Source organism: Mesoplodon mirus, assembly GCF_964341445.2.
Source record: "Mesoplodon mirus genome assembly, chromosome: 4".
Classification (NCBI taxonomy): domain Eukaryota; kingdom Metazoa; phylum Chordata; class Mammalia; order Artiodactyla; family Ziphiidae; genus Mesoplodon; species Mesoplodon mirus.
Window position 1 is genome coordinate 65,018,429 of NC_138979.1, and position 23,434 is coordinate 65,041,862.

Genomic DNA, 23,434 nt, shown 5'->3' on the forward strand with positions numbered 1-23,434 from the left:
CCCTTCTGCATGGATATGGACTCGCATGTTCCTTGCAGTTGAGACTTTGCCTCCCCAGCTCTTTGCCTCCCCAGGGAGGAAGCCAACCACCTGGGCAGAGGATGTGGGGCTGGAGAGGTGGGCAGCAGAGTGCCTGGCACATAGTAGATGCTCAGTAAAGAGTTGTGAGGTGAAACCAGGGATCCAGTTATGGAGTTTTCTATGTGACCTTAGGGAAGGTGTTAAATAGACAGCATAACTGCAGCGTAATTAATGACAACGGCTCCATTTGTTAAGTACCTGCCGCGCAGGCAGTGCTGTTAGCCAAGGGTATTTTCCCACTTCATCTTCCAGATAAGGAAATGGAGGCTCAGGGAGGTAGTGACTTGCTCAAGGTGACAGCACAAAGAAATGGTGGTACTAGGATTCGATGCCAGGTGGGACTTCAAAGCTTGTATTCCTCTCCCTTCTGTGCTTCAGTTTTTCCCGTCTGCACTATCAGGACCTGGAGGATATGACTTGGATTTGGCCGCCCTCTTTGAGTTTGGGGAGTGCCTTGCTTTGGGGCTACAGCCTGCTGACCCCTGAGTTCCCTTTTGGCCCTGATTCTGAGCCTGGCCTTCAGGGAACCGCTTCCTTCCCAGTCAGATCCCTAGGGCCTCCGACACCGAGGCCAGTGTGGGACGGGGCCTGGGGTGGGCAATAGGGGCAGGACTGAGTGAGGAGTGAGGGGTGTCTCCATGTTTCTGAAGGGGACTGAGTGCCCAAGTATAGTCGTAGGAGGGTCCTAGCCAGTAGGGAAGGTTTGTGTGTCCATCTGTGGCCATCTGGTCCCATTGCCCACAGCCCAGGCTAGCAGAGGGAGAAGCAGCGTCCTTCTTTTGCAGGACCCTGGTCAGGTCTAAATGCTTCCCACCCACACTGCCTGCGGTGAGCTCCACAACCACCCGAGGAGCTGGAGACCCTGGGCCCCTTTTTACAAGTGAAGAAACGATTTTCTGGAAGCTTGTGAGTTTCCCAAGGTCCCCAGTGACTGAGGGCACAGCTGAGGCTCTGCGACTCTGTGCACCGGACAATTCTGGCCCTGGTCCTCTAGTAGGCTGGGGCAGGGAGGCTGTGCCTCGGGGCAGGGACTCGACCTCTGAGGGGGGCAACTGAGCCAGGATGCAGGGCCAGAGGGGCCGCTCTGCCGTCTTCTCCTCCTCAGAGCCCCTCCCCCAGGACACCCAACATGTGCCCATGCTGGGACTGCCACCCACCGGCTGAGTAGCCGAGCCAGCTGTGCTGTGCTGGGCGGGGCGTCATGTCGCCCTGTCCCAGGGAAGCAGGCATGCCTAATGAATTAATTAATGTTGGCAAAGCACTTGGAGATCTCAGGCTGAAAGGTGCTCAGTATGTGCAAATCAGAGTGATTGTTATTACCCATAATTATGGAGTTTCTGCTGGAGAAATTATTCAGAAGCGGACGGTGGCTGGCCCAGCAGAAGGCCCTGCCAAGATCTGCTCCTCAGTAGCAGTGGAATCTATCTTCCTTCCTTCCTTCCCTCCCTCCCTCCCTTTCTCCTTTCCTCCCTCCCTTCCCCCACCCCTCCCTGCTCACACGTTCTCTCCCAGCTCTGGGCCTGCTGCCTGCTCTTCCAGAGCGAATGCCTTCTTTGTCTCATCTCTCATGAAGACAGGCACCTGGCCCAGTTTGGAGAAGGAGGGGATCCGGCAGTAGCCTCTCACACTCTGGAAGTGAGAAGGGTCCAGGAACCGAGACTTACTTGCCTCTTCTTTTAAGTGGGTCCATAAGGGGTTCCCTGTGCCGCCTCAGGTGTGCGGGGATGGAGTGGGGAAATGCCTGGGAGGGCACTCTGGGCTGGGAAGCTCGATGCCTGCGAGGCTTGCCTACATTGTTTATGGAGACATTATGATACGTGTGCTGCTGCGTGCACACATGGCGTGTGTGTGCTTCCAGCCTCTCCTCCACCAGACTATTCTCAATGTGACTCTGGGTCCCTGGCCAGACTGTTGGTCTCCCAGTGGCTGAGGCTGAGCCTCCTCCCCCAGCCTGAGCATGTGGCCCCCATGCTGACAGACCCTGGCAGTGCCCAGAGCCAGCAGTCCAAATAAATTGTCTCTCAGCTGTGCCTTCCTTCCCTCCCGCCAGTCCTCTGTCTCCGGGCTCAGTTCAACTTTGGTGCCCACCAGCCTCAGAGAGGGCCACACCCAGATTCAGCACCACGGACAGCACCTAGCTCAGCCTGGGGCTCACCATCTCCTGCAGCTTGTCATTCTGACTCAAGCCCTGCTTTGTCAGGTGAGGGCACCAAGGCCAAGAGGATGCCAGTGACTTTTCCCAGAGCACACAGAAGCTTAGCATGAGAGCTGACTACAGCACTGGTCTCTAAACTCTCCAGATGTCCCCCGTTGCAGCACAGGGAGGCTTTAGAAGGATTTCCTAGTGTTCAGTCAACAAACACTTATCAGGCACCTACCGTGGGCCTGTCTCTATTCCAAGCTCAATGATGGAGGAGAGGTGGAGGCAGCCAGATCTCTGTTCTCTCCACAACAGGACCCACAGATCAACAACCACCACAACAACGAGAGCTGGGCATGGCAGGCACCACAGAACCATGTGCCTGATTCTGTGGGGCCTGTGAGAAGTGCTCCAGCCACGAGGCGGAGCAGGTCCCTGCAGGATGGAATAGTCAGAAAGGCCCCCGAAAGAGGTGGCACCAATTCTGGCCAGACGGACAGGAGGGGGAAAGAGCATGGTCACTGAAGAGGAGGCTGGCGTGAGGCCACCTGTGTGTGGGGGAGATGGTGAGAAGCCCATCCAATGGGCTTAGGGCAGGTGGCAGCGATGAGTCTAGGAACGTAGGCTGTGCCCCTGCTGAGGGGCTGGTCTCTGTCCTGTGGGCACAAGGGAAGGCTGTCCATCACCATGGATACTGCGGGATTTCCACTCAGCTCTCCAGTGCTGCAGCCTGGCCTGCTACCAGAATCCCACCCCCCACCTCTCCCGCCCTCCTTCCTTCACCTGGGGTTGGCCGATTTCATCTGGAAGTGACAATAGGTGTGGGTTGTCTGTGGGGTCTTTGTGCCTTATTGCTCGACCTGTAATCTTTCTCATCCAACACAGGCTCCTTTCTCTTCCCTGGTATCTGTCAGAAAGATGGGATGGAGCCCCAAAGCCCTATGTGGAAACTGGGCCAGAGCAGGCCTTTTGCTGCCCATCGATTTGCGCTGCTTTTGCCAGTTGCCTGAGAGTGTTGGCTGGACACCGTGGGGCTATGTTTGGCTTTGGATAATGAAGCAATGTCCTCGCTGAGGAAAGGATGGAGTCTGTGCTAACAAGCTCAGCTGCCTACTTTGAGGACAAGAAGTCTTTACTCTTGGACTTCTGGGGCTGGCTGACTGCAGGGGCTCTGCAGGGGGCTAGTAGGGTGGGCAGTCCACCCTTGAGGATGACAGCAGGAGGATGAGAGGGGCCAGGCAGGCAGGGCCTGAACAGAGGAACCTCTCTAGGAGCACTGCTTCCTTGGCTCTGTGGTCCCCAGCAGAGCCTCCCTGGTTCATGGGCAGCGTGGGGTAAGGAAAGGCCTTGGGTCAGATGGATCTAGGGTCCATCCATCCCCGACTCTGCCACTTGCAGGTCTTGTGACCTTGGGCAAGTCAGTGCCGACCTCTCTGGGTTTTGAGTCTCTTCCTCTGAAGAAGGGGCCAGGGTCGTACCACTGTGTGAGAGGGCGGCTGTTCGGCCTGAGAGAGATAGTGTAGTAGAGTGCTTGATGCACAGCAGGGACTAGAAAATGTTGGTGGCCTCACAGTTCACTGCTTGGGGTCATGCCCTTACTCTGGTGTTGTCTCAGACCCTGTTCATCTTGGACACATGTGCCCTCCTCCTAGCCATCTGATCCCTTAGAAGGATGGGGTCTTCTTCTCGTTCCTTTCCCAGGGCTCAGGAGGCAGTGGGGTTGGTTGAATGGCTGGATTCAAAGGCTGAAGGTTTTGAAGTGCCCCCTCCCTTAGAGTCCAGGCTCTGGGGCTGGGGTCTTCCCATGGGAAGGAGCTGAAGATCAGGCCAAGAGAGCAGAGGGGAGGGAGCTGGGATGGAGAGGTCAAAAGCACTGCTCCCTCCTCCAGGAAGCCCTCCAGGGATTAGGTGGAAATATTCCTTCCCTGTGTGACCCCTTCCACATAGACTTTCACTGTACTCCTCTCAGGGCATCCTCCCCACCCCCACCATTACAGGTCTTATACTCCTTCCCATCTCTCTGAGGCTTTTTCTAAGTTCTCTCATATCATGACTGATCAACTCCATAGGTGAGATGGTTACCAGTAATAGCAGTAATCGTAGTCATAAACGCAACTAGCCCTTATCGAGCACTTGCTATGTGCCAGGCACAGTTCAAAGCTCTCTACATGTATTCACCTCTGTACTTTATGTAGACAGGGCTAGGTTTACTCCCATTTTACAGAGGAGGAAGTTGAGTCCTAAAGGGGAGGAGGGGCCTCTCGAGGGCATAGCATGAGAGGCGGCAGAGACGGGCTCACACCTGGCTAGGTCAGTTTAGGCTGACAGTCATGAATGACGTGCCCACTCTGTGCCCCACCTCTTCCCCTGGACACGGGGATGGTGGGACACACTCTGGCTCTCGAGGAGCTCACAGTGGGAAGGATCTCCCCAACACACCCCCTCTGTGCATCCCCGTCCCACCTGACCTCCTCCTGGCCCAACTCAGGTGACATCTGCATCTTTCCCATCACCTGGCCTGGTCTCTGGCTCTGCGCTTTCTTCCAAGTGGGCTCCCCAAGAACAGAGGCTCCGGTCTTGTTGGCTGAAGTATTGCTAGCACTTACCAGACCCTGGCGTGTAGTCGGTGTTCAACTAATACTTGTCTAATGAAGGAATGAGTGTCATTGTGTGGATTAAATGAGATTGTGCATGTTAAGTACTTGGCATTCAACAAATATTTATTGAATGGAAACTATCTTTGGATGGAACAAAGGAGGTGATGGTGTCAGGTGTCTGGCTCATAGTAGGCTCAGCATGTGGCAACAGCAGTGGTATTAGTTTCTGTGGATGCACCCGAAACAGGGCCAGGGAGGGGGGTGAGGAAGAGAGGCAGGAGAGGGAGAGAGGCAGGCACCAGAACTCCAAAGAAGAGGCAACAGTAGGGAGGAGGCTGGTTGGCAGCTGGAGCCCTGACACCCACTCTGTGTGGAGCTGCGGCCTGGAGCGCATGCGTGTGTGCACGAGTGTGGGCGGGTGTGTGTGTGTAAAACAAATAACTGGAAAATGAATTTAATTATAAGGCACTTTTAATAGCTATTTATATTTAATCCTGCTAATTCTGTGTCTTGTGTAGCCAAACTGTAATTCTATTCTTCTTTCTCATTTGTAAGCGAGAATGGAGAGAGGGGTGGGGAGGGAGACAGCCCCACAGGAAGGCAGCAGGCGTCCTCCAACCCTGGGATCGGCCAGGCCAGCTGTTGACCCTGAGGTCAGGGAGGAGGGGGTCACTGGCAAGGTTGTCCCAAGGGAGATCTGGGAAATGGCACCAGCTCTGTCGCCAGGGCAGTTAGTCCATCTGATGGTGTCTATTCAGCACCTGGGGTGGGGGTCAGGGGAACAATGGAGAGTCAGGTAGATCCAGGTTCATATCCCAAGTTAAGCCATGTGCCTTAACCTCGGAGAGGCTCACTTTCTCCATCTGTAAAGTGGACCTAATATAAGGGACTGTTAGGAGGATTTAATGAAATAGAGCAAGCCTGCCCCATATCTGGTGCTTAATTAATGCGTGTTCCTGTACCCTCCTTACTCCTCTCACCAACCCCCAAGCTGGTCACTTCTCTGTGTTTCAATCTCTCTGGCTGCTCCCAGACAGCCCTCATGGCAGAGAGAAGGTGATTGACTAACTCAAGGGCCAATAAGTAGCTGGGGTCATGCCCCTTTTTTCAGAGGACCCCTTGGTGATGGCTTGGTGTGGGGTGGGTTGATGGGTGGTCTTGTGGGAGGACCCCAGAGGCGCTGGAGCAGCCTCACTGGGCAGCAACAAGGAGGCCTATGAAGTGGCTGTGGGAGGGGACAAAGAAGAGCCATTCCTAAGGAGCCATGTCCCCAGACCTGGCTGGCAACAGGTCAGGAGTTAGAGACCCCTCCCTTCTCCAGTCTTTGCTCAGCTGCGGAGATTCTGGGCCATCCAGCAGCCCCCGCTGAGCCTGCTTCCTCCTCACGAGGCCAGGGTGTGGGAGGACTGAGTGAGAGGAAGAGCGTCAGGGGGACTTGCCCAGAGACACAGCTGTGGAGGGGTGCTCACTGGGGCCTCGCCCAGGGTATGGAGTTGTGCTTCTTTTCTTGCAGGAAAGGCAGGGGCCTCAGAGGAGCCCTGTACTGGGCCAGGCAGGTGATGCTGGGCCCAGACCTCCCTCCAGGACCACCAGGGGGAACTGGGCTGGGGCTGGGAAGACAGGGCAGGGACCCGGCCTCTCTCTACCCATTGCTTCTTCCTGTGTCCTCCTGGTTCTGCTCACTGGGCCCCAGCCCTCCTCTGGTGGCAGCCACTTCAGGGTTCTAGGAGTTCCAGGAGGGCTGGGCTCTACAGGAAGTCAAGTGGGGTGGCTACACATGGAGGCAGAGGGGGCTACTCTAGGGGCTGGGCTTCTTCCAGATCTTCTCCCAGGGAGTCTCCGCAGTGCTGTTACAAGGATGGTGTTACTCTCTCCATTTTACAGATGGAGAGACTGAGGCCCAGAGAGGTTAAGGGACATGATAAGAATTTGGGTCGTCTGATTCCGAGGACAGTTCCTTTTCCTCGGTGGTAAACTGGTGGCTGCAGGGGTGGGGGAAGGGGGTGGCATGTCCAGAGGGTGGGATAGTGTGGAAAGTACGCCTCTTTAGGAGGGCTCAGAGTACCTGTCCTAGAAGGATTTGATTCCTGGTTTTCACACTCACAGGGGCCCAGCAAAGCTCTGCCCTGAAGCCCTGCAGGGCTGTTGGGCGTGGGAGGGTGGGCAGCAGTTCATCCTGCCAGAGGGAGTCTCAGGGAGGCAGCCACAGCCCCTGTCTGGATCGTATGGAAGGAGCGAGCTTGGCTCTGGTTTCAAATCCTAGCCCTGCCACCCACAGACTGAGTGGCCTCTGGCCAGCCACTTGGCCCCTGAGCCTCGGTGTTGCTGGGCACATAGTAGGTTCTCAGTGCTTCCCCCTCCCTCTGCCCACTTCCTCTGCTGATGCGTGGAGGTGGGTAATGACTGGGGTGTGATTTCTCTCCGGGATATTTTCACTTTAATAGGAGACTTTAATGCCTCTGAACCCCAAAGGAACGATGTTTCCCTTTAACGGTGACATTTCAGGTGTGGTGGCAGCTGTGGGAGATGCTGGGGTGGGGGCTTGCCTGGTTCCTGTGTCGTGTGCAGCCTCATTCTCTGGCCCTTCTCCACCCCCCTTCCCCAAGGCTCCCTCTGCTCTGTTCACGGGCAGAGGGCAGATCAACGTCTCGTTAATTTGATTGAAGGATTTGTTCCGAGCGTACTTGCCCATCAGCTTGGTGAAAGCCCACCCTGGGAATTGGCAGACATTCTGATGCAGCCAGGGCCAGCCTGACCTCTGCTCTTCTAGGAAGTGAGGGGTCACCAGGCAGAGAATAATTAACAGGCACACAGCAGGAGTGATTAACCCCTGGGAGGGAACCTGGGGGTACGGTCCTTGGGAAGACTCTCTAGGGATAGGTCTTATCTGGTCATTAATACAGACCCTCAGGACCTTCCTGTGCTCCCACTCTGACCACTGTGAACCCTCATCCACTCAGTCCTACCAGAAGTGGCCATGAGCCCCGGGTGCCTGCCATGGTGTGGCCATGTTGTCATGGGTAGACAACGGGAGCAGAAGGATAGAGAGATCCAGGACTGGTGCTCTGGAGGAGCCCTGGGCCTGGGGATGGGGGTGGACTCAGCAGAATTTGAAGGCAGGGAGGGTTTGGAGAAGTCCCTGGAGAGTAGAGTCTAAGGGAGTGGCCACGTGGGCTTTGGCTGGAGGCCTGGGCTCTAGTCCAGGTTCTGCATTTGGCTTCCTTTGTGACCCTGGGTAAATTGCTGCTCTCTCTGGGCCTCAGTTTTTGAGTCTGTGCAATGGGAATTTTGGTCTGGACCAGCTAATCTCTGCATCCTCCGTCCATGATTCAAGGAAAGCTTAGGGAAAGGGCTGAGCCTGAGGGTGGGGGAGGAGGGTAGTCCCAGAGCACAAGGAGCTGGAGAGGGGTAGGAGGCAGACGCATGTGCTGCCATCGGCTGCGGCCGGCACATTCATTAAGCATCTCTATGATGGATACCCCCCACCCCCCCACCACCGCCCGCCCCTGCCCAGTTCACCTGGCGTACGGGTCTCGGGATTTGTTTCTTACCGAATGGTGTCATCCATCAAGCCAGCGAGCACAGTGTCTTGCCTGAGTCTCCTGCAGGGTAGGGTGCCTTGTTATCCTCCAGGGAGTGTTCTCCTCCCCGCCAGACATGCTTCTACACCTGACTGCCCTTTACCCATGGCATGGGGGGCAATTCTACCCTCTAGATCTGCTTTAGTCTTCATCTAGGTTGCAGGTTCAAGGTGCTCTAAAGAGTGCTGGACAATCAGGGCTGGCTTCTTGGAGGAGATAGCAGTACTGGTTCTGGACCTGAAAAAATAGCTGGGCAGGAATTGGACAGGTGGAGAGAAGCGTAGGTGCTTTCAGCCTTGGGGTTGGGGGAGGGATGGGAGACCATGGAACGAGTTGGAGGAGATCCCTCATTCATACCCATGTTCCTTATGGTGGGCGCCCAGGCAGTGCTGTTGACTAACTGATCCTGTTCCCAGTTCTTATAATCTCCTGCTCTTTCAGGCTCAGGTACTCTACATCCTTCCCAGGTGGCCCAGGAACTATTAGGTGACCCTATGCTGGCCTCCATTCACAGAGTATCCCCACATTCATCCCTGCTAGAGGCATGTGGTGCATGTGGTATATGGCAAGTTCTGCCCTCAACCAGCTAAGTGACTTTGGACAAGCCACTTCATCTTTTTGAGCCTTAATCCTCCTTAGTTATGAGAGAAATTGTCAGGTTTCACTGCAGAGAGGGCATTTGAGATGGGCTCCAGAGCATGAATAGGAGTTCAGTGGGCAGAGACAGGTTGGGGTGGCAATAATTCTAGATTATAGTGGAATGCCTGGAACAGTGCTAAAGGCCTCTGTTGGGGACAGCTTCTTGACCATGATGCAGTGGTTAAGGGTGCAGTCTCTGGAGCCAGGCTGTGCCCGCTGTGAATCCTGGCTACTGCACTTACTAGCTGTGTGACCTTTGGAGAGGCACTAAACCTCTCAGTGTTTTGGTTTCCTCCAAGGAAAGGGGGATAATGAGAGTACCTACCTCACAGTGTTGTTGTACTGATTAAGTGAGTTTATACATGTTAAGTTGTAGAACAAATCTGAGGTCATAGTAACTTTCATAAAAGTTAGCTGCTATTGTTATTCTTACCGAGGCTCAGAGAGACTGAGGGACTCGCCCGTGGACACAGCCTGTGATGAAGGTTTAGGCTTCAGGCCAATGCCTGTTTAATTCCAAACCTCTGCTCTCTCTTCTACTCTGGGCTTTCCTGGGGTCTGACAGATGGGTCCAATGTACAACCAGTGTCAAGGCCTCCCTGGAGGTGTTGGACCAGGCCTGCCTACAATGTATCCTCTTCCCTTCCGAGGACCTTGTCTGTCTTACACTGAGGACCCTCAAGGCTTGGCATATAATAGGTGCTCAAGAAATACTTGTTGATTGTCTGGCTGCATAAAAGAAAGTGCGGTGGGCTCCTCACCTGCTCCTGGAGCTTGCAGTGCTCACTGCATGAGCTCCTCAGACGCCACCTTTCCTGCCTGGTTGGGAGGTAACACCCCCGCTCCCCCCAGGTTCATAGCAGTATCCCCTCCGGCCTTTGCGATGCCCACCCAGCTCCCTGCCTTGCTGCTGCCCTCCCCCAGAGCGGTGGCCTAGGGGCTTTTTCTTCTACTCTGCCCCCCACCTCCAGTCACTGCAAATCTTCAGCCTCTCTCCTGCCTCCCTCCGTCCTCCCCACTTGCTCATTAAGAAGAGAATAACTCCTGAACTTGATGTCTTTGCCTCTGCTTTTATATAGAACTATAATTTGACTGTCTAAAGGTTCTTCGAGGAGAGAGAAAAGAAAATCAACCCCCACTCTATGCCCAGAGTAGACCATCTTCAGAAGGAATGGAGCAGACCCTGCCCACCCTCCTTTGGCTGGGGCTCCTTTAGGAAGGGCACAGGGCACAGGCCTGAGGCTAGGAAGCCTCGGCTCTGACCCCCGCCCCCAGTAATCTGTGCCCTTTCAGCCCCTCAACTCCGCTTTGGGGGTATCAGGGTCATGTTCCCCCTTCCACAGAGAAGGTGTGGGCCCTGGTGCTCTCTTTCCCCTCCCCTGGTCCCTGGGCTCCCCGCAGGCCCACTCTCATCACCCTGTGGGCCGTAGCAAAGGTGATGGTCATGATGGACGTGACTGACAAGGGAATGAGCCCAGAGAGGAGAAGGGGCTGCCCAAATCCCCTAGTGAGACCCCTCCTGGCAGGGAAGGCTGGCGGGCAGTTGGGGAGGGCGGGGGCGACAGCCAAGTCAGCAGGGAGGGGAGGTGGCTGGGTGTACTGTCTGTGCACTGAGGGGTCTTTCTTCCATCTCCCACTGTGCCCCACGCTTTCTCATGAGTGTTGTGAGGCTGTGGAAACAAGCCGGTGGGGAGGGCCAACTCCCATTTTGTCTGGGACTGTGGAATCTGAATGGTCATATGCTGGTTCACACTCAGCCCCTGCGATTTCCTCCACCTGTCGCTGCTTTCTGCTCACCTGCTGGGTTTTTAAAATAAATTTATTTATTTTATTTTTGGCTGCATTGGGTCTTCGTTGCTGTGTGCGGGCTTTCTCTAGTTGCGGTGAGCGGGGGCTACTCTTTGTTGTGGTGCGTGGGCTTCTCATTGTGGTGGCTTCTCTTGTTGCGGAGCACGGGCTCTAGGCGTGTGGGCTTCAGTAGCTGTGGCACTTGAGCTTAGTAGTTGTGACTCGCGGGCTCTAGTGCGCAGACTCAGTAGTTGTGGTGCGTGCGCTTAGTTGTTCCGCGGCATGTGGGATCTTCCCAGACCGGGGCACGAACCCGTGTCCCCTGCATTGGCAGGCGGACTCTTAACCACTGCACCACCAGGGAAGCCCCTCACTTGCTGTTTTGATGGCACCCTTTCCTCCCGACTCTGCCAGAGGTGAAACCGCCTGTGTGTCCCACTCTCCTTAGAGCAGCTTGTCACCCTCTGCAGTTTGGTTCCCCTGGTTGCCTTGTGACCTCAGCTCTCTGATGGGCTGGATAAAAATTATGATTTTGCCCACCATCTGGTTTTTCTCTCATCGCTGGCCTGGGAGCAGGATTCTCTGTGTCTTCTACTCAGCCTCGGTTTTCCCCTCTGTAAGGGGGATGCTCACAGCCCCCTCAGAGGGCTGCTGGGAGGGTAGGTAAGCTGCTGTGTCAACCACCCAGATGGTGGCTCTGCAAGACCCTGTTCTGCTGTGACTCTGCTTCCCAAAGGCTTCGGGTACAGTGACAGGGAGGGGCAGATCTGGCTGGGCTGGCCGGAGGCCGTGGTCGGGGGACCAGCCTGGGCCTTCTTACCCCTCAGAGGCTTAGGAAAGAAGGTTCAGCTCCACACACGCCCAGTGGCAGTTTTTCTGGCCTGGCCCGAGCTGGGCTTGGGGAGCTCAGCCAGGTCAGCCGGCTCCCCTGGAGTGGCCCCTCTGTCCAGCCTTGCATTTGCCAGTAACTGGCTGAAGGCCCTACTCCTCTGCTTGGCTCAGCCCATGAAGCTACTGGGCACAGAGGCTGATGCCCAATATTTCCATCCGCCTGACATCCAGGCTCTGCCCACTGAGTATGGCCCAAGCTGCTCTCTGCCCCTCCCCACCACCAGACTCTCTCCCCCTCTGTCTGAACCCTGATTTCCTCTCTGGGTTCAGCTGAGGTCTTGGGAAGCCTTGTGTTTGGACCTTCTGGGTGAGGCTTCCCTGGTCTGTGTGGGATCAGGGCTTCAGCCCCCAGCAGTGGGGCTGGGCTGGTTACACTGAGCTTCCTGTACCTCCAACCGGCCTGAGACCCGCAGAGCCCATGGCCCCAGGGGGCCGTGTTGGAGAAGCTGAGGTGGGAAGCCACTCGCCTGCAGAACCACAGGGGCAGGCTGGGCCTTTCCGTTTCTTCCTGGCGGTGGTGGGCCCTGGGGAGAGAGGCTGGCCACACTGCAGTCTGTGGGGGCCGTGGCCTGCCCCTCTGGGGTGGCCAGGCTTGGTTTCCAGGGCCGCCTGGGGGATGCTGGAGGGGTAGTCAGGGACCTTCCTGGGCAAGAACCGCAAGAACCCTTAGCCTCTGCTGTGTCCTTGACCCAAGGGGGCTAGGACCTCAGGGCCAAAAGTGGGGGACAGAAAGCCTGAGACTGGCTACGGGTTTCCCAGAACAGCCTCTCAGGGCAAGGTGGTGGTAGGCTGGGAGGGGGTTGGTTTCTTCAAGGTTCGGGCTTGTGTGGGCTGACCCATGTTCCCAGGAGCCCAGCCAGGCCAGAAACCCTGGGTGTGGGCAGAGAAGCAAATCTGGCGGAGGTTCTTCTGGGGCCTTGCCCAGGATGACTCCCATCTGGAGTGCCTTTCTTAGCCCAGCAAACATCTTAGAGAACCACTTCAGGTACCTCTTGCCTCCCTAGCTCAGGTTTGGGCTCTCCGGGCTCCCATCCGCCTTCCATGGGCCACATGGTGTGGTAGCTGCCTGAGTACTAGTCCGTGAGCTCTTCTAGTGGGGGTCGTGGGTGCTGGAAATGGGTGCTGGTGGACAGTGACTGCTTAAGGACCTTTGGACAGCATCCTGCCTGCCGCTGTTGCCTGGCTGCATAGCCTAGTGGAAGCAGCTGCTCTCTGAGCCTCAGTTTCCCCCTCTCCAACTTGACTTCTTAAGCGCCGCAGCTTAGAGATCAGCCTAGGCAGGCTTCAAGTCTTTGGGTGCCCACCTCCTCGGGCCTTTCCTGAGCAGCTCTGGATCCCCTCCACCTTTTTTTTTTCTTCTAATTTTTGAAAAAATATTTTATTTATTTATTTAGGTTGCATTGGGTCTTAGTTGCAGACACACAGGATCTTCATTGATGCATGCAGGATCTTTTCGTTGTGGCACGTGGGCTCTTCGTTGTGGCACTCAGGCTCACTCTAGCTGTGGCGCACGGATCTCTTCTCTCTAGCCATGGCGTGCAGGTTTTCTCTTCTCTAGTTGTGGCACATGGGCTCCAGAGTGCGTCTGCTGTGTAGTTTGAGGCATGCGGGCTCTCTAGATGAGGCGTGCGAGCTTAGTAGTTGTGGCACGTGGGCCTAGTTGCCCTGCAGCATGTGGGATCTTAGTTCCCCCACCAGGGATTGAACTTGCGTCTCCTGAATTGGAAGGCGGACTCTTTACCACTGGACCACCAGGAAAGTCCCTTTTCTTTTTTCTTTTTTTTTGCGGTACTCGGGCCTCTCACTGTTGTGGCCTCTCCCGTTGCCGAGCACAGGCTCCGGACGTGCAGGCTTAGCGGCCATGGCTCACGGGCCCAGCCGCTCCGTGGCATGTGGGATCTTCCCAGACCGGGGCACGAACCCGTGTCCCCTGCATTGGCAGGCGGACTCTCAATCACTGCGCCACCAGGGAAGCCCGCCTTTTTTTTTTTTTATGTGGACCATTTTTAAAGTCTTCATTGAATTTGTTACAATATTGTTTCTGTTTAATGTTTTGGTTTTTTGGCCTTGAGGCATGTGGGATCTTAGCTCCCATTGAACCCACACCCCCTGCATTGGAAGGTGAAGTCTTAACCACTGGACCTCCTGGGAAGTCCCACCCACCCACCTTTTTTTTTTCATTTTATTTTTTAAACTTTTTATTTTATATTGGAGTATAGCAGATTAACAATGTTATGATAGTTTCAGGTGCACAACAAAGCAACACAGCCATACATATACATGTATCCATTCTCCCCCAAACTCCCCTCCCATCCAGGCTGCCACATAACATTGAGCAGAGTTCCCTGTGCCATACAGTAGGTCCTTGTTGGTTACTGGATCCCCCACCCACCCCCCTTATATTGTCCAAATCCTTCTTTATTCAGAGCCCTGACCTACCTCTTCAGGAAGCTCTCTCTGATACCTTTGGCTGTCCCTGATCTGAGTTGGAAACTGATGGCGTCCCCAGTTGCTCCCTTCTACTTGGCACACACTCCTGGCTCTGTGCGGGACTCCGGCTACGCAGAGACTGCTCAGCATTGCCTGTGTGAGCAGGTGGGCCTGTAACATCCAGCAGGAGGCTGGCATGGGGAGGAGCACTGGTGTAGGAGCCCAGAGGCAGCAGAAATTCCTGCCCTGGGGCCGATGAGGTAACACTTGAGCTGCACCTTGAAGGGGGAGGCTGGAGATGAGGGGGTCTTGGGGTCAGAGACCAGGCTAGGAAGGGCCTTGAATGCCAGGTAGGGAATTATAGGATCTGGCCTCCCTTTGCAAGTGGGGAGCCCTGGGGAAGAACTCCTCCCCCACCCCCATTGGGTGGCATCCTCCTGAGAGCAGACCCTCCCTATAATGCCTGGAGCCCTCCACCCACACCCTCTGCCCTATGATCTTCTACTTGTCCTGTAGATTTCTGCTCTAAGGACACTTCCTCAGGCAAGCCTTCCCTGACCACTCTCCATGCTCTCAGAGCCCCCTCATCCCAGTGTGGAGTGGGCTTCCCCCCTGCCCCCCCACCAGTGTGACCATTGATTGCTCACCAGGCTTTCAGGCCACTGAGGGCAGGAATCAGAAGGGATTGGTTGTCCCCTGCATCCCCAGCTCCCAGCCCAATGCTTGGCACAGCGTAGGTGCTCAATAAATGTCGATAGATTATGTGGATGTATGTAGGGGCACAGAGCTGTGAGTCCCAGGCTGGACGGTGGGGCTGATTGGGGAGGGGGAGGCACGCACCTCAGTGAGGTGGGGCAAAACCTGGGTCCCAGTTGGAGCTGTGCTTCCTTTGTGTGTCATTAGGCGGCTCTTTAAAGAGCCGTTTGCTGGAACAAAAGCCATCTCTGGCCGGGCCTTGCTGGCTCCCTTTGGAAATGCTTTGAGAACAGGTGGACTGAGCCAACTTGTCACCCCCAGGCTGGCTGGTGACTCTGGGGAGTGGGGGGCAGCCACAGGGGCGGGGCACTGGGAGGCAGGGTGATTGGCGGATCCAGCCCTGACCTCAACGAAATTATTTTTAAAACCTGCAAGAGAAAGGAGATATTTTTAACCTTTGTTCCATCAAGGCATCCCAAGGGAAAAAGAAGGGGGAAGGAGGCAGATAGAGAATTGGGAGAGGGGCATGAGCAGAGGCACGAGCAGAGGTGGGGGCTTCCAGGGGAGGATGAGCAGCCCCAGAGAGCCCCGAGGACAAGCTTTTTTGTCCCTAGCCCTTTTAAATTTTTTAAAAGCTCCAAACAACAAGAGGGATAGTAGAGTTCATTATATCGAGTTATCTCCTCCGTTTCAGGCAAAGATCAATCTTCCGAGTCTTGCAGCTCCGAGGGGGAAGGGAAGAGAATGAAAATGGGAGGCGAAGGAAAATGCTCCCTGGACCAATTTCCGCTGGCTAACACGATTACTTGGCTGCCAGGCAGCAGTGCCAGCTGTTGGCAGGCATCCTGGCCCCCTGCCAGTCATGCTCAGTTGCCGGCTGCCCCCCAAGTCTCCCTCCTGAATGGGACAGGTTGGCAGGTGTGAGAGCCCCAGTTCCTCCCTGGGGCAGGGCTGCTGGGCTTGGCATCCCAGGGAGGCCTCAGGCCCCACTGCTCTCGAGTGTGCATCCGCCACTCCAGCTGGCCTTGTCCCAGCTTTGTGCCCACCTCCCAGCCTTTGCTCAGAGGGTCCTGCCCTGCTGGGTGTGCCTTCCGGCTCCTTCCCACTTCATATGGCAGCAGACTGTGTAGAAAATAGAAGCGCAGGCTTTGGAGCCAGATAGAGCTGCCTCTGCCTCTTCATTCTTTCATTCATTTATTCGTTCATTCATTCAACAAATATTTACTGAGTGTCTGCTATGTGCTGAGTACTGCACATAGTTAGAGGTGGATATAGAGCTGAACAAGATGGACACGGCCCCTCCCTGCCTTACTGGGTTTGTATTATGATGAGGAGATCCATGAGAAACAAGGACTAAATCAGCAAGATAAAGTCTATGAAAGATGGGAGAGATTGGGGTGCATGGGGATGACCAGGGAAGATAAAGGAGGTCCCATTTGACCAGGGTGATAGGGAGGTCTGGGGAAAGAGCATTCTGGGCAGCAGGAGCAGCAATGATAGAGTCCTCGAAACTGGCCAGTGTGGGAGGGGGCCAGATTGTGGTCGAAGGTGAGTTCTGAGCAGTGGGTAGGCTTTGAGGAGTCTAGACTTGATTCTCTCTGCCATGGAAACCCTTTGCTATGGCTGGAGAGTGACAGGATTCCATTTGTACCATCATGTGGCTGCCCTGATAGTTTGGGGCCAAGGTGGGGTCAGGGAGCCTGGAGAGGCAGGAGGCTGCTGCAATTATCCAGGCAAGGGCTGACAGGGGCGGAAGCAGATGAGCCGGGGAAGTGGGCAGGTTCTGGATGTGTTTTGGGGGTTGAACCGACACATTGAAGGCTTGGGTGTGGGGTGAGAAAGAGAGGAGCCAAGGCTGAGGGAGACATAGTTTGGGGGATAAAAATTAAGAGTTTTCTTTTGGACAGGTCTGTTAGATGAGCAAGTGGAGATGACAAATAGGCCTGTGGATACACGCAGCTGCTGCTCAGGAGAGGGCTGGGGCTGCAGAGAGATCTGGGGGCATGGCTGGGATTTAAAGCTACACATCTGACCCACCAGGGAATGCGTAGATAGGAGAGAGCAGAGAGTCCCGGCCAGCCCTGTGGCCTCTGATGTTTGGAGGCGGGTGGGGTAAGAAGGGAGGAAAGCCTGGGAGCACAACCAGGAGAGGCTGAATCCTGGGAGCCCAGAGATAAAGTGTTTCCCGATGGAGGAAGCAGTCAGCTGTGTCAGAGAGCGACCACTGGGTTTGGCAAAAATGAGGTTTCTGGGAACCTTAATAAGAGCAGTTTTGTGGGGTGATGGGGATGGAAGCACAATTGGAGAGGGAGTGAGGGAGAGCCGGAGGTGAGGGAGTGGATACTGAGACACTTAGTAGAGAGAGCTCTTGAGTTTTGCTATAAAAGGGAGCAGAAAGATGGAAGGGCACGTGGACTGAGGAATCTCCTTCCCTCTCTCCCTTTGTGTTTTCCTCCCTCCTTCTCTTCTTCCCTTTCTTCCTTCATAATATTGAGGCAAATTGATATGCTGTTTACCAGCTGTGTGACCTTGGGCAAGTAACTTAACCTCTCTGAGCCTCAGTTCCACATCTGCAAAATAGAGATGACAACCCAGGTGTTACTGGATCTGGCACCTAGTAGGTACTCAGTAAATGGGAATTGTTCTTAAGTAGGCGTTCACCTGAGGAAATGGTCAGCTTGGCACTGGCACAGACATTTTTGGAGGACAATTTGGCAGTGAGTATCAAAATTTTAAATGTGTATACCTTTTGACCTGCTTTTTAGAAATACATGAGGTGGGCTTTTTTTCCAGCAATGTTTGAAATAAGAAACTGGAACGCCCTAAGCACTCATCCTGGGAGGTCTGATTATGTAGGTGAGGGTATGTTCACCACGTGGAGTTCCTCCACGTAGGACCGAGCATAGTGGGGCTTTGTTTGGAGCACAGACACTGGCACTTCACGGGCTCAGCCACTCCCTAGGCTGGGCGTTCTTGAGCAGGTTACTCGGCACTTTGGTTTTCTCATCTACAAATTAGGCTAACAGCAGCACCCGTCTTGGGGGGGTTGTTATGAGAATTAAATGGGTTAATACATACAATGCTCAACCCAGTATCTAGCACATAGTAGGTGCTCAGTGAGTACAAGCAGTGATTATTGTTATCTTTATGTACAGACAGGGAAAGATCTCCAGAGTCTATTGTAAGGAACGTGATTATACACCAACATAGAGACCATACTCTCTGGCACGTAACTGCAGGTTTGTTCTCTATGTAAACACTTGTGCACCTCTCTGCATGTCTGTGCAAATGCATAGTGAAAGTTTCACACCAGCCGGGCAGTCAGGACCTCTGGAGACGTGGTTGGGAGTGAGAGTGTGTTTACCGTACAAATATCTGTATTTGAAGCTCTTAATAAGAGAAAGCTTTCATGTACAGGCACACCTCGGAGATATTGTGGGTTTGGTTCCAGACCACCACAATAAAGTGAATATTGCAATAAAGTGAGTCACGTGAAGTTTTTGGTCTCCCAGTGTATATAAAAGTTATGTTTATACCATACTGTAGTCTATTAAATAATAGCATTATGTCTGAAAAAACGAAGTACATACCTTAATTAAAAAATACTTTATTGCTAAAAAAATGCTAACCATCATCTGAGCCTTCAGTGAGTCATAATCTTTTTGCTGGTGGAGGGTTTCAAATATTGCAAGAATTACCAAAATGTGACACAGACATGAAGTGAGCAAATGCTGTTGGAAAAATGGTGCTGACAGACTTACTCGATGAAGGGTTGCCACAAACCTTTAATTTGTAAAAACCACAATATCTGTGAAGTGCAATAAAACAAGGTACGCCTGTATTACTTGTATAGTAATAAGACTACAATATGTAAAAATAGTAAATTTAGTCTCTGCCTCCTCCAGGAAGCCTTCCATGACTGCACTGGCCCATAGCCCACACCTCTAGGATCTATTCAATATAAGCTGACCTGCGGTGGCTGCTTTGAATCAGCCGTGTGTGCACACGAGTGTGGTGTCCTCAGTCAGCCTATGAACTCCTTGAGGGTGTGGACTATGCACTTTACAGGCCAGACACATCTAGACTGGCAGTTCCCAAAGTGTGATCCCCAAATAGCAGCAGCAGCATCACCTGGGAGCTTCTTGGAAATGCTGATTCTCAGGCCCCACCCTGGACCTGCTGAATCAGGAACTCTGGGGGTGGGGTCCAGCATGCCATGTTTTCATAAGCCCTCCAGGTAACTCTGATGCACTTACTGGTATTGATGGGGAAATCAAGGCACAGTGAGGGGAAGGGCCGGCCCAGGGTCATGGGGCCAGCCAGTGACAAAGCTGAGATGACCAGGTCAAGGTCCCAGTTAGAGATGAAGGAGAGGGCCTGGGTGCTCCCTGTGGCCACCACATCTGACCTCAGGAGGGAGAATTTGAGGTTTAGTCCTGTGTGTCCAGGTGTCAGAGAACCCACAGGTATGGGGAGGTGGAGACAGCTGCTCTCTGTTTATGGGCACTCGGGCCTGTCACAGGGAGCACCCCTACCCCAGCTCCATCCCTCCTGAGGCCCCTCCCCAGCCAGCTGCAGCCATGGTACGAGGGCCTCTCACTGCTGTGGCCTCTCCCGCTGTAGAGCACAGGCTCCGGACGCGCAGGCTCAGTGGCCATGGCTCACGGGCCTAGTCGCTCCACGGCATGTGGGATCTTCCCAGAACGGGGCATGAACCCGTGTCCCCTGCATCGGCAGGCGGACTCTCAACCACTGCGCCACCAGGGAAGCCCAGAAAGTGCATTCTTGACTCTGGAGTGAGTCTGGCATCCTTTGGCTGCCCAGTCTCCTGCTCCCTCTGTCCTGGGCTGTGGGCAGAGGTTTGGTGTGGTTGATTGCCAGATGGGTCCTGTGGGTGAGGAGTCTGCTGGTCTCCATCTGACTGCGGTCTCACCCCTTCTCTGCTGTCTCTCTGCAGGTGTCCCTCTGAAGAGCCCCTGAGCCCACTCACGCTAACCCCCCGAGAGGTAAGCAGCAGCAGCTGTCTGGGTTGGTGGATGAGGCTGGGCCCTAGGGTGTGTGCGTGCAGGGCAGGTTCCAGGGGCCTTGTCTCCCTCTGCTCGGCCCTCTCTGCCACCATTTCTCCTCTTCTATCTCCTGGAGCCCACCTTTGCCCTCCTCCAGCCATGCTCCTGGGGGTCCTGTTGAGTTACAGGCTGAAAAAAAGGGTTTGGGAATCAGCTTTGGGGAAGAAAAGAGGAAGGTGGCTCCTTGGTCTGAGGGGTCAGGGTTATGGGTGCTGTTGGGGTTTGGGGGCTGCTGGCAGAGGCACCAGCCAGGAGTGAGACCCTGGAGGGACCCTGGAGGCCCCTCACTGAGCAGGGGGCAGAGCTGTGGGCCACTCAGGGGAGGTGGGCCTGCCTGTGGGGGGCAGGCCAGGGTCTAAGTTAGGCTGTAGGTGCTCTAGGTGGTTGAGCTCAGGCTTTGGGGGCCTGGCCGTGCTCTGCAATGAGTGAGCATTTTGGGGACACGATTCCTGGGTCTGGGGAACACTGTTTGATGAGGGGCTGCACGGGCAGGCCCCAGCAGGTCTCGGGGCAGACGCTTTCCCTCCCCCCAGCTCCCTGTGTCTCCTCGGACTTCAGTTCCGAGGAGGCTTTGCTGAGTGGATGATTTCTAAGAGGGCTCTGGCTTTAATTTGGCGTCAGGGGGCCCAAGTGTGTCTGCCGAGTCAGCCTTGCAGAGGGGTGTGAAGTAGGGGAGGTGGCACCATTCCCCTGAAAGCCTTTCACAGCAATAGCAGCAGCCAGTGGGGAGCAGTGGGGGACCTGAAGGCAGGCCTCCCTGGCTCTCCACCCTCGTCTGGCAACCTAACCTTGCTACACAGCCCAGGACAGGGGTAACTGAGATAATCAGTTGGAGTTCTGGCTTCACCCTTGTCTGTGCGACCCACTCCTCCGCATTTCCTCATCTCTGAAAGGGGGCTCCTCCCAGTGTATCCTTCCGGGCATTGTGTTGTATGGAGAAGGACTGGTACAGAGGCTGGCACACAGTTGATGCTCAGTAAATGTTAAAAGACACACCAGTTATTTTGCCTCATGGACTGAGTTCTGTGAACACAGAGCCCGGGACCAGGCACAGGGTGGGTCTGATTATTGGGAAGTGTCTGCAGGACTCTGGGGAACAGAGAAGAGCAGCCCACAGTGGCCCAGACACCCCTGCAAAGGCCGGCACAGTCTTCCTGCCATTCTTGCAAGGGAAAACTGTGCCCAGTGGACCCAATCCAGGCAGACTGCCTGGAGGAGGGGTGTTAATTGTTATTAATTTGCCATGGTTGATCACCTCTTTAAGTCTACAAGAAACATTTTTCACACTTTAATTAGCTCATTAATCTTACCAACAACTCATGAGAGGGAGCAGTTTGTTCCCTTCCTAGAGGTGGAAAGGAGCCTAGAGCCGAGGCTGAGAGGTGGGGATGGACCCTGGTGGCCAAGGTAGGATTTGGCTCAGGTTCTCCCTCCAAGCCCCACAGTCTATGTATCACTCTCCACTACTCTGCACCTTTCCTCCCAGTCTGGGGCCTCCCAAGGGGAGAGGCATGGTTGGAGGCCACACCTTTGGCCACCATGTCCCCTGGCCAGGCCCCCAGGAGCTGGGGTCTGCCCTCCAAAGAAGCCATGGCATGTGGGGTGGGAGCTGGACTCGTGTCTGGATCAGGAGGCCACAATCAGCAGGGCTGCAAGATGAAGCCACTTGGCTGCTCTCTCAGGTTCCCTCTCCAGGGCACATCTATCCTTCCTAGACATGACCCACTTCCCTCTCCTCTGTGCCTGCACACTGACAGCCCCTCTGCTTAGAGTTTGTCCCCGCCCTTAGGAGCTAGCCCGCAGTAACTGCCCTTAGCTGCCCTCCCCAACCCGCCATCCCTTGGGTGGCTGAGTGGGCTCTAGCCCCATTCAGTTGACTGAGAGCAAGCTCCAGGCGCTTGTCCCAGACGTGGGATTCAGTAGCAGGGATGCTACTAAGGGTAGGCTGGGAAGGGCAGCTTCAAATCCACAAGGCTGACCACAGACCTGAAGGGATGTCAACTCTTTGGAATAGAAGAACTCTGTGCTGGATCAGAGCGTGCGTGCGTGCGTGCGTGTGTGTGTGTGTGTGTGTGTGTGTGTGTATGGTGCATGGGGAGCCTGGCGGGGAGGCATTATGCAAGTCTGGGAGCCACAGTTACAACAGCACCTGTCCAGGGGCAGAAGGAGGAGCCGCAGGTCTGCAGGTCACACCAGGGCACGGGCTCCATCTGCAGTCAAGGCTGGGAGTGGGTGGTGGCCAGCCTTGGCCAATGCTCTGCCCCACGTGAAGCCTCACGTGAAGCCACACGTGGGCACCAAGGGGTGTACACTCATCTGAGGGGACCAGAAGTGTGAGGGCCACTCTGGAAGAGGCCTGGGCCCCCCCAGAAGAGCCCAGGAGGCCTGGGGAAAGGGTCCTGGCTGGATTGGTGGGCTTGCCAGGTACCAACCCCGACTCTATCATCACTGCCAGAGTTCACTGGCTTTTTTCATGTGGGTCTGAGATACAGACCCAAGCTGTGACTGCCCTCATTTCTAAAACAGGGGAATGATGGGGCTGGGTGTCAGGCCTATGCCCTAATTGACATCCTATTCTTGGGGATGTAATTTTCAGCTTTAAGAAGTCAGCGTGTCTCTGCTTCAAATACTGCTCTGTTTCCTTGGTTTTCACCTCAGTCAGCTCAACACAGAAGGGAGACCCCATGGCCTTCTCCCTTCTCCCCACCAGATCTCCGGTCGTGGGCATTTCTGTGGTGCTGGGGGATGGACTTAGCAAAAAGTATAGAGTTAAGAGCCCAAGTTCTGAGCCAAACCACCTGGGTTCATACTGTTCTCACCACTTGTGAGCTGTGTGACTTTGAGCAAGTTTCCTAACGTCTCTGTGCTTCAGTCTCCTCATTTGTAAAATGGGCATAACAGTTGCTTCTTCATAGGGATGTTGGGAAGATTGGATAAGATGATGCACGAGAAGCCTTTAAACATGGCCTGTCACGTGGTGAGGACCCCGTCAGTGGAGCTATTATTATTGCCAGGATTGGTGGCCGGTTGCTCTTATGGGTGGGGCAGGCAGCAGAGCCAGCTCCAGCTGAAGCCAGTGGTATCTCTGTCCTCCAGCTCCTGTGGCTGTGGTTGGGGAGTTGGCTCGGGCTTCTTTTTTGCTGCCTTCCTCTGGGTATCAATTACTGAAGGCTGCCGGGGGCACTGCTGGGTATGAGGTGGAGGCAGCTTGTCCCTGCTTTGGTGATTGGTGCTTTCAGCCACCAGGGTGGAGATGGGTACAGAGGGGTGAAATCCAAGTTGTGAGGAGATGGGGAGGCTGCTTGAATGGAGCGCAGGGGGGCAGCAGTGGTAATGACGGGGCTGGCCTGAAAGGCCTGGCAGGTGGAGGTGGGAGACAGGAAGGAGAGAGGGGAAGGAGAAAGACCTGGCACATGCCACCTGCTAGGCACCTGACACAGTTTTCACACACGTAGCATTGTTCATTGCTCATACAGGAGAGGGATGTCACTAGCCCTGTTGCCATACGAAAAACAGAGGCCCGTG

General features: G+C 54.8%; 1 protein-coding gene across 2 annotated transcripts in view; it reads left to right on the plus strand.

Moving 5' to 3' along the window:
* LINGO1 (leucine rich repeat and Ig domain containing 1) overlaps positions 1-23,434 on the plus strand; it is a 205,792-nt gene that overhangs the window by 61,403 nt on the left and 120,955 nt on the right. The window contains exons 1-2 of one of the 2 annotated variants that reach the window (XM_082617745.1): positions 18,054-18,082; positions 19,801-19,849. The gene's annotated coding sequence lies outside the window, so the exon portion shown is untranslated. Of the gene's footprint in view, positions 1-18,053; positions 18,083-19,800; positions 19,850-23,434 lie in introns of those variants that run through there. The other variant, XM_082617744.1, reaches the window with a different exon arrangement.